Source organism: Lissotriton helveticus (genome assembly GCF_964261635.1).
Source record: "Lissotriton helveticus chromosome 1_1 unlocalized genomic scaffold, aLisHel1.1 SUPER_1_unloc_7, whole genome shotgun sequence".
Lineage (NCBI taxonomy): Eukaryota > Metazoa > Chordata > Amphibia > Caudata > Salamandridae > Lissotriton > Lissotriton helveticus.
The window spans coordinates 1,883,935-1,894,208 of record NW_027611714.1 but is presented as its reverse complement, the minus strand read 5'-3'; the positions used below and the strand labels follow the sequence as shown (position 1 = coordinate 1,894,208).

General features: G+C 46.1%; 1 pseudogene; it reads left to right on the top strand.

Moving 5' to 3' along the window:
• The first annotated feature begins 1,047 nt into the window (after positions 1-1,047).
• LOC144806432 (U4 spliceosomal RNA) lies at positions 1,048-1,113 on the top strand (annotated as a pseudogene).
• The last annotated feature ends 9,161 nt before the right edge of the window (positions 1,114-10,274 follow it).

Genomic DNA, 10,274 nt, shown 5'->3' with positions numbered 1-10,274 from the left:
ATGTATCTCACCTCAATTGGCTATAGCGAGGGGCACGAGGCAAGGTTGCCCACTATCCCCACTGTTGTTTATTATGGCACTGGAACCGCTCCTGTGTAAACTCCGGCTTCAAGCACGGCACAGAGGTATCAAGAGGGGAGGTGTAACACATGTGGTGTCGGCATACGCCAATGACATCATCCTTTACTTGAGGGACTTAAAGGGGGGACTGGATCCCATCCCTGAGCTTTTTGAAGACTTTAGTGCACTCTCGAGCCTTACGATCAGCGAGTCTAAATCCCATGGATACTGTTTTGCTGCTCTGGAGGCAAGTGATCCCTTGTTTTTCCCACCTCACAGCTTCCAAATGGCGGAGACTACTTTCCGCTATCTGGGGATACAGATTTACAGAGGGGCGACAAATATGCTTGAGGGCAATCTGGGTCGGGCTGTGGCAGCACTGAGGTCGCAGGTACAATTTTGGACCGCACTACCATTGTCAGTGGCGGGCAGGGTGGCCGTCTCTAAGATGGTAGTCCTCCCGAGGCTCCTTTACTACTTTACGAACTTGCCCTTTATGGTCCCAGCTGCGGTATTTCGAACCTTGAATACCATACTAACGGAGCTGGTCTGGGGACGGGGCAGACGCCGCATAAGTTTGGCGAAGCTACAGCTACCCACGGCGGCTGGAGGGATGGGAGTTCCTGACTTACTGGCGTATTACTATGCGTGCCAATTACAGTGGCTGGCTATTGGCTAGCGGGACGCAACCTGCACGAAATAGGCATGTCTGAAGAAGACAGGAGAAGGGGTGCCGTCCACACACTGTTGCTGCCCAACGCGGCGATCTGTGGGCAAGCTCCTCCCTTACTCAAGATGGCCATCTCCTGCTGGAGGAGAGCTGTGCGATACACGTCCCCCACCTCCTCCTACGCTCCCACAATACCATTACTGGGGATCCCATTGGGGACGGGAATTTTGTCTACACGGGCGCTCACCACATGGACGGATGCCGGGGTGTCGCAAGTGGGCGATTTTTTCAATGATGGACACATGATGACATTCGATAGCTTTGCGCAGTGGCAGTATCATAGCCAATGAGCTCTAACCGAGGCGCGATTATTGCTTATTGATGATGACATTCAATGACTTTTGCACAGCACACCACACGCCTGGGGGAATGTTCTTACTCCACGGAGGGGTGCGCGGCTACATCACACGGAATTGGGCACCGGCAGGCGACGAACCACTTGTCAACCCATTACACACGATGCTATACCTGATGGGTTCAGGGAGCCATTTAACGAAATGGATTGCGAGTGGTATTCGTGCGGGGAGGGCGATTTCGCTGCAGCCGCTGCGTGAAGTGTGGGGGAGGGATGCAGGCCGAGCGTTTCAAGATAAGGAATGGGAGCATGTTCTTAAATTCCCCAAGAGAGTCTCGAGAAACCCGAATTTACATTTATACAACTTATGATCTTACACTGCGCGTACCTCACGCCTCACCGCCTGCATTTAATGTTTCCCACCGCGCCAGATTCCTGCCCTCGGTGTGGACTGGCGGATGCAAGGTTAATACACATGCTATGGGATTGCCCGAAATTGGGATATTTTTGGGCTACAATACACACTGCACTACACAGAGTGTCCCCCACCAGACAGTACAACACTATATCCTTTAGCTTGCTGGGACTAGGGACCGCTAAACGTAAAAGAAGTGTGGTCACGAGGTTCATTGACCTCGCACTACTAATGGCCAAGCGTGCTATTACCATGAGGTGGAAATCGAGCAGGCCACCTGACCCAGACGTATGGAAAGCGGAAGTAGTGAGGTGGGGTAAGGCTGAGGGTATGGCATTACAGACCGAAGAGCGCAAAGGCTTGAGAAGGGTTCCTATATCTCTTGAGTGGAATGCTGTGATGATATCCTTTGAAACGGCTGAAGTGGACTCTACCACCGGGAGTGCGTCTGTGGATGACTGAAATGGGTAGAATGCCATGGGAATAACGTTTCCTTGGACTCACGTGCGCTTCTGTATGGCAAGGGACAGTAGCTCATACACAGACACAGGTGCACGAAAGAAGAAAAGAGTAGACATTTGGCCATGGCTGCGTTGTGGCTTATGGGACACAGAGGGCATTGCGACAAACCTTTGGAGAAACTAAGAGACGGATTCGGATTGTACCACCATGGATAGTTGACACAATATGCTTACTTTGATGTGCCTGGGGAGGGATGCTGGGTGGGGGGAGTAGGGCGGGAAAAGTTGGGGTTGGGTGGAAATTTGAAAAGAAGAAAAGGTGATTGGAGCTAATACAGTATACCTGGAATGTGTGCCTTCTTGAGCTGAACTGTACTGTGATGGTTTTGCAATGATATCCTGCAAATAAAAAGAATTTAAAAAAAAAATGACACCCAATGGGAACATTGTCCTATTCCCATAAAAGGCAGCTCAAATACCCTTTTGAATAAATTCACATATTTTACTGACTTTGATCGGTCTAACCCGAGCTCATTTTATTTTAAATTAAATTACAAATCGAATTCGAAATTGAGACTTACTCAATCAAAAGGGATGGCTAAGAGGTTTACTTAAAAGTGGAGGAGTGCACTTCCACACCTGATCATTCACTCGTATGCAAGAATGCTTAATTGCACGACACGTATAATGTGGAGGCTCCGAATTTAGCTTGCATTATGAATGGAATTCCTGTGCCAGCTATCGTACCAACATTCACACTAATAGCTAACGGTAGCTATTTGCTTTTAAATAATGAAGCTTGCTGCGGGATGTTGGCTGGAATTCCGTACATTGTCACTGTTTCACAGCGAGTAGGGAGGCTTGATATCTCGATTTGGCCTTTCATTCCGCCCCTGAAAGCAGAGTTCAACAAGTTGATCAGAATAAGAGCTTTATTGTCTCAAAAAGAAGTCGCTCTCACTTCTTCTCATGAAACATTTGTTCTTCATGTTACTAAAACGCGTACAGAAGTACACTTGCTTTTAAATATGGATCTCCCACTTAATTTTGGTGCTTTAATCCACACTATCTTTAATGCCTCAACCACTACAGGCCTGGCCCACTTTTTTAAAACTGTTAGCTCCAGCCTTGTGACCTCATTCCAAACTATATTTGGTGTGATACCGGCATTTTTTCATACTATTTTTTCCAGCGTCTTTGGCGGCTTCCCTCTAATTCTCACCTTGGCTGACAGTGTGCTGCTATTGATTTGCTTGCTCCAAAATGGCTGCACTGTCTGTGTCAAGAGACAGCCGACCCAAGCTCACGCAGCTTCATAATCGAAAGCTTGAACACTATGGAGTACTGCCATTGGGCATATTGGGCATGGTATATGGATTATCATTTCGCTTTTCATACTTTACTTGTGCTGAAAATGCCAGAATGCTGGCTTTGCGCTGCCTTTGTCTTGGTCAGCTTCGTACAGCCCTGTGCCGTGAATGCTTCAGCACTGGCAGCAGGCTCCTGCTCACCTCTCCCATCCTACACTGGCACCACCAGCCTCTATGACCTGTGAAGAGGTGGTGACTAAGAATAGTACAAAACAAATAAGCACATTTTCCAAAATGCTTTATTATCACTAAAATCAAATTTAATGTTGCCAGGTAGCACCCAAACAAACTGTTTTCTTGTGGAAAATGGCTTTGTTTAGCTTATATAACACTGTTATTTATCGCTGAAACATCAAGTTACCGTTTGATGAGATTAGGAACAGGAATGACTGCCTTGCACGGAGGAAACATCTGGACCATAACAATAAACTAAATAAGTAGAAACGGGTGCCCTGCTGAAACATGAAGCGCTGGGCCCGTGTGGAGAAAAGTAATACGGTGTGGATATAAAAGCAGTAGTCCCCAAAGGAGCATATATACAACTACAGCGTAACCAAACTGTAGTTGGCCGGTCCTCCTGAGAGAAAACCGCAAGTGATGTTACAGGAGTGCCAACCAATCAGAAGCCATCAAAGAAGAATGATGGAGGAGTAAACCAATGGCAAGAAGCCAGGTGAGATCACACTCCTTGTAAAGATTACAGCAGGTCTTGCAGACAGTGCATGTGCTGATGCTCAACCTATAAAATATTTAAGGGACAGAGTGAGCACACCCAAAAGGAACTCCCCTATACAGGCTGGCCACAACATGGACAACATGCCGTGGCAGCCGTTACAGGACTCTTGGACATGGAGCCAATTGAAATGAAAAGATGATAACAGTTCCTTATGACAAAACTATGGCACACCTGAAGCCATCTTGATTGAATCAAACTGATAAACCTAAAAATATTTCATTTAAAAAGGAACAAAAAGAGGCAGTCCATTTTGTAATAGACATTATGGTTAGTGCCGTAGAAAGCAAAATTAGAAAACCTTTTAAATGAGTTCTCAAATATCTTCTTCTATTTCATTAAAACGTTTTGGCATGCAGACTGAAACATGCACTTTCAACGCCAGCAGCAGATTGCCAGTTAACTCCCTGGTGATCAGCAGCTGTACCACAGTGTTCTAATGAGCAACTAGAGTACTAACTTTCTGAAATTATTCCAAAAGTGTGGCACAGCTGAAATTCACCTTGATGGAATTGAAGTGGAAAACTGAAAGTACTTTCTACTGAGGATACCTCAGTAAGTTATACATTTGCTAGCTAAAGAAAAGCAAAGTTTCGATTCTATTAAGGACAAAGAGGCAACAAATATTCATATTTTTAATCACTTTATTAATCCAGCAGCATTCAAAGAACATCTTAATGAAAAACAGCATTTACTACATTTTCCATTAACCATAAGCGAATCCAAGAAATGCATCGAGCTGCGCAGAGGAAGCAGGGAATCCTAGGAGCAGCATTGAGCAGCGCAGAGGGAGTGGGAAATCCAAGGACTGTAATCAAGCAGCGCAGAGGGGTGAAGGAATTTACCCGTTTAGCACCTCAAGCCTTGAACACAAAATGAAGAGTCGGTCAGACATTAGAGAATACAAACCAATAACTGTTTATTCAAAGTACACTCAGAGCGGAGCCTGGTCTGCGCAGTCGCTAGGAGTGCTGCAGAAGGACTGACATCATCCAGCATAAAGATACATTATGTACATTTCAGAACCAATGAAGGCACGCCCATCATTGAATTTTCCAAGCAGATGTAGCTAAACAGTGAAATACAAGAAGTAAGTTTCAATTCTGAGAGCGGGCACACATTATCTGCTATTCAAGGTCGTTCTGCCCGTCCCTGCCACTAGACAAGTGGGAGAAGGCCTCTATATGGTGTGAAAGGTATGCGCTAATAAGAGCAGCTCCTCATCCATGCACACAAAGCCCTCCACGACACCGGCCCTGCGCACCTCAACAGACGACTCAGCTTCTACACCCCCACCCGCAAGCACCGCTCTGCCGACCTCTCCCACGCCACGGTCTCCCGCATCTGAAGAATGACAGCGGAGGCAGATCCTTCTCCCACCTCGCAGCCAAGACCTGGAACACCCTCCCCACCAACCTCCGGCAGACCCAAGACCCACTGGCCTTCAGAAGACTACTCAAGACGTGGTTATTTAATCAGTAGCAACTCCCCCCCCAGCGCCTTGAGACCCTCACGGGTATGAAGTGCGCTTCACAAGTGTCCTGATTGATTGATTGATTAGTGAAGCAAAACTCAACCCTGGAGCAATGCAACTCAGAAAAGGACATTTCTCAGAAATAGCAAAGAATTAGTTTCAATCATGATTCTTCAAAATGGTGCCCAAGTAGAAAATGGCCACAAATGCTAACTTACATATAATAATACATAAACAAAATCATTTCTATTCTAACAGGGGGTTGGGTATCCAAGGAGGGGCATGGAGTAGTGCAGAGGGAGTAGGGAATCCAAAGAGCTGCTCGAGTAGAAAATCCAAGGAGTGGCATCGAGCAGGGCAGAGGGTGTATGGGATCCAAGGAGCTGCATCGAGCAGCGCAGAGGGAGTAGGAATTCCATTAGTTATTGTTGGGGTGCACCTCGCTTGCAGCACTCCACACTGTTCACACTTTACTATTGCACGTTGTACCAAATTCTGTCTCATGGCTGGTGGCTTTGACTGTGCCTTGCCATACAACAATAATAGTAATGAACAATAAGAAAATAAAATTCCCACTGTGCAACTTTAGTTAGATATTATAGCTCTCCTGCGTCTCAACGATATCTTCATGTATACTGCAACAAATAGACAAAAGATAGTGATTAAAATCAAATGTGTAGCTATATATTTCAAATAAAAAACATGTCCACCTAATAACTATTTCAATCCTTCTGTCAGTAATGATTAACCAAGATGTACCGCTAGTTCTTCATCAAGGTTAAGGCCTGTCGGATGAAGGGTGTTGTACCTGATAATCAATTTTGATTCTAATCTTCTTAGTTCTAATATTCTGTTGCCGCCCCATCCTCGAATTGGAACACTATCAAGCACACTGGATTTCAGCAGGTTACAAATCTGGTTAGGGAAGTTTTTCAAATGTCTGGCAATGGGGTATTGTTGATCTTCATTGTGAATAGCTCGCATATGTTCTAATACTCTTTTTTGGCCTCATGGACAGTACTCCTGATATAGAATTAATTGCACGGACATTTGAGAGCATATATTGCAAATTCTGTATTGCAAGTAAAATGTTTTAGGATTTTGTGTGCTGCTAGTTTTTCGGATAGTTTAATGGTCTTGCAATTATCACTAAACTTATATGCCTTGCATTTTCTACAAGTGAAAAATCCTTTGATGTCAGTCTTATCCCTTTCCAGATTAAGTAAACAGTGACTCAACATGTCTTTTAGGAATCTCACTTTTTTGAAAGTGATGGCTGGCTTGTCTCCAACAGGTTTTACTAAATCTGGGTCTGTTTTTAAAACTTCCCAGTATTTTCTTAAACTATGTTTCACCTGCCAGGCGTGGTTGTTAAAAGATGGAATGAATCTATTTTGCTTGTCCTTATCCTCATCTGTCTTTTTCTTTGGTACTAGCAATTCATTATGTTTGAGTTTTTCAACCTTCTTACTAGCTTGTCTAATGGTTTTCTTAGCATACCCTCTCTCAGCAAATCTTTGCATCATAAGCACCTTTTCTTTCTGAAATCCCTAGTCAGTGCTACAGTTTTTTTTCGAATGTAATAGCTCTCCGTAAGGGATGCTTTGGATTAGAAAGATAGGGCGGCAGCTGTCCGTGTGCAGTAGACTATTGCCTGCTGTTTCTTTTCCTACCTCCTCCAATTTCAGAACTAGAAACTCAATGGTAGTTTTGTTGATGTTGCTACTAAATGATAGGTTTAGGGACTTATCATTGAGTATGTTGACAAATTCGTAAGCTTGATTCTGGGTACCCTTCCAGATAAAAAAGATGTCATCTATGTATCTGACCCAGAGGACGACGTGGTCTTCAAAGTGTCTGATGTTACTGACAACTTGCTTCTCCCATCAGCCCAGGTACAACCCAGCAAAGCTGAGGGCAAAGCAAGTTCCCATCACCGTTCCCTGGGTTTGTCTGTACAGTATTTTATTGAAAATGAAGAAATTGTTTATTAGTCAAATGTGTATCATATCTAAAATCATCTCAGTATGCAGCAGATATGAGAACGATCTTCCCTCAAGGAAGTATCGACAAGGCTCGGGCTGAGCAAATTGGAAAAGATGGTATACAATATAGATGTATCTAAACCTTGGTCCTGAACAAGGTGGAGATGTAAATTGAAGATGTCCGTCAAAACGTGGATTGACGTTTTTTAAATTGTCCATTGTTGCCTGACTTCACAGGACAAATGTAAACAATGTATAATGTCTTGTACTCAAAGAAGAGTTTTTGTCTTTTTGTGTGAGATTTAATTTTGAAGCTCCTTTTTGAGTGCTGTGATAGATATTTATGTACACAGATGTACAACCTTAATTGAAAATGTGGATTGTTTTGAGATTGATTAAAGAAAAACCTTTTTGCAGTCTCAGAGGTGACAAGTGTGGTATTGATTATTTACACATCGTGCAATATGATTGTACTAATGTGGAACAGAAACAGCATTCATGTTCATTCTTACCTATATATAAGGTGTTGAGTTTTTGTGTATTTTTTGAGTATTCATTGGCACTCTGTTACCTAACCTTTCTCACTCCCTCTTTGGTTAACTTCAAGCAAACCCTTGGACTGTCCTCTGTCACACTTAGTAAAGAGTCTGTCCTCCTTGGGTCTCCGAAGTCATGCCCTGAGTGCAGTTTGTCTTGTCCCTGACATACTTCATGTAGAGCCCGGCCTCTTCTTTCTACACCGGTCTCAGAGCCTGGCATCTCTCATGTGCCACTGGGCGTGTGCAGTCCGTCTTGTCCCTTACATACTTCATGTAGAGCCCGGCCTCTTCTTTCTACACCGGTCTCAGAGCCTGGCATCTCTCATGTGCAACTGGGCGTGTGCAGCCGCTGTCACATGTAGAGCCCAGCCTCTTCTTTCCACACAGGGCTCAGAGCCTGGCATCTCTCATGTGCCACTGGGCGTGTGCAGCCGCTGTCACATTTGGAGCCCGGCCTCTTCTTTCCACACAGGGCTCAGAGCCTGGCATCTCTCATGTGCCACTGGGCGTATGCAGCCGCTGTCACATTTGGAGCCCGGCCTCTTCTTTCCCCACAGGGCTCAGGGCCTGGCATCTCTCATGTGCCACTGGGTGTGTGCAGCCGCTGTCACATTTGGAGCCCGGCCTCTTCTTTCCACACAGGGCTCAGAGCCTGGCATCTCTCATGTGCCACTGGGCGTATGCAGCCGCTGTCACATTTGAAGCCCGGCCTCTTCTTTCCACACAGGGCTCGGAGCCTGGCGTCTCTCATGTGCCACTGGGCATGTGCAGCAGCTGTCACATTTGGAGCCCGGCCTCTTCTTTCCACACAGGGCTCGGAGCCTGGCATCTCTCATGTGCCACTGGGCGTGTGCAGTCTGTCTCGTCCCTGACATACTTCATGTAGAGCCCGCCTCTTCTTTCCACACAGGGCTCAGAGCCTGGCATCTCTCATGTGCCACCGGGCGTGTGCAGTTTGTCTTGTCCCAGACATGCTTCATGTAGAGCCTGGCCTCTTCTTTTCACACAGGGCTCGGAGCCTGGCATCTCTCATGTGCCACTGGGTGTGTGCAGCAGCTGTCGCATTTGGTGCAGGGCCTGTTCTCTCTCACAGGGCTCAGAGCCTGGCATCTCTCATGTGCCACTGGGTGTGTGCAGCAGCTGTCGCATTTGGTGCAGGGCCTGTTCTCTCTCACAGGCTTGTTTATGAGAGCCCTGCGTCACTTTTGCACCACGTAACGGGGTACATGCATGACGCAGTGCTCTCAATCGACTTAAGAAGCCACACAAAGCCTCCCTGCGTAGTTTTAAGTGACCTCAGAAATCATGAGTAACGCAATGCAGTGCAGATCACTATGCCGCCTTAATCTGTGCCCGAGAGGCTTTTTTTGGTTGTTGCGGTGGGTTTTCCCACGTAACACGCACAGAATTTGACGCTGCCCCAGATTAACAAAATCATGTAAACCTGGGGAGCTGCCAAGTGTGTACGCCTCCTAAGGTGAGGCGTACTGAAAAGACATTCTGCAGGAGACATACAAAGAGAAAAACACCTCTTAGCATTGTTTGTGTTCAGGAAAGTGCCCCTGCACAAAAACAACCTTGCGTGCAGCGGAGGTACCCTTGCGTTGGGGCTGGGCTGCCAAAACGGCGCCAGTGCAGGAAGAAAAGACATGAATGCACCGTATTGCCTTGCTGCACTGCCCTATGCCAAAATCCCATAAATGAGCCCCTGGTTGTCGGACCTGTCACACTGAGTTCAAATCCTCACTTCTCTGGGTTCCCTGTCACACTTAATGACGTCTCCTGGCTTCCACTTCTGTTTGCGTTGATCTGTTTCCATAACCATGCTTGTCCCTCATTAACAAGGACTGTATTCCACTCACAGCAGTAACCTCCCTGGAATTCTTACATGTGCAATCCTGAGTGGCTCCGTATCTTGAATTACTAGCCCCGCAAAATCTTGACCCACTAATTACGGGTCTGAAAACCCCAGACGTGAGTCCCGTGCTCTCCATGCCACTGGAATCAAGCTATCCTGGCTGAAGAGGGGTGAAACCCGAAACCGGTTCTAGGATGCCTGTTTCCAGTCTAGGGAGGATCTGGCTTGGCAGTTCGCGCTGGACTGTTCCCATTGGGTGAAGGGTCAAGACTGATTTGCATATGGCTGGGTCCAAACTGGAATGGCATGGTGACCAAAAAAACAAAGGATTTAGGAACCAGATCTCTGTACTGG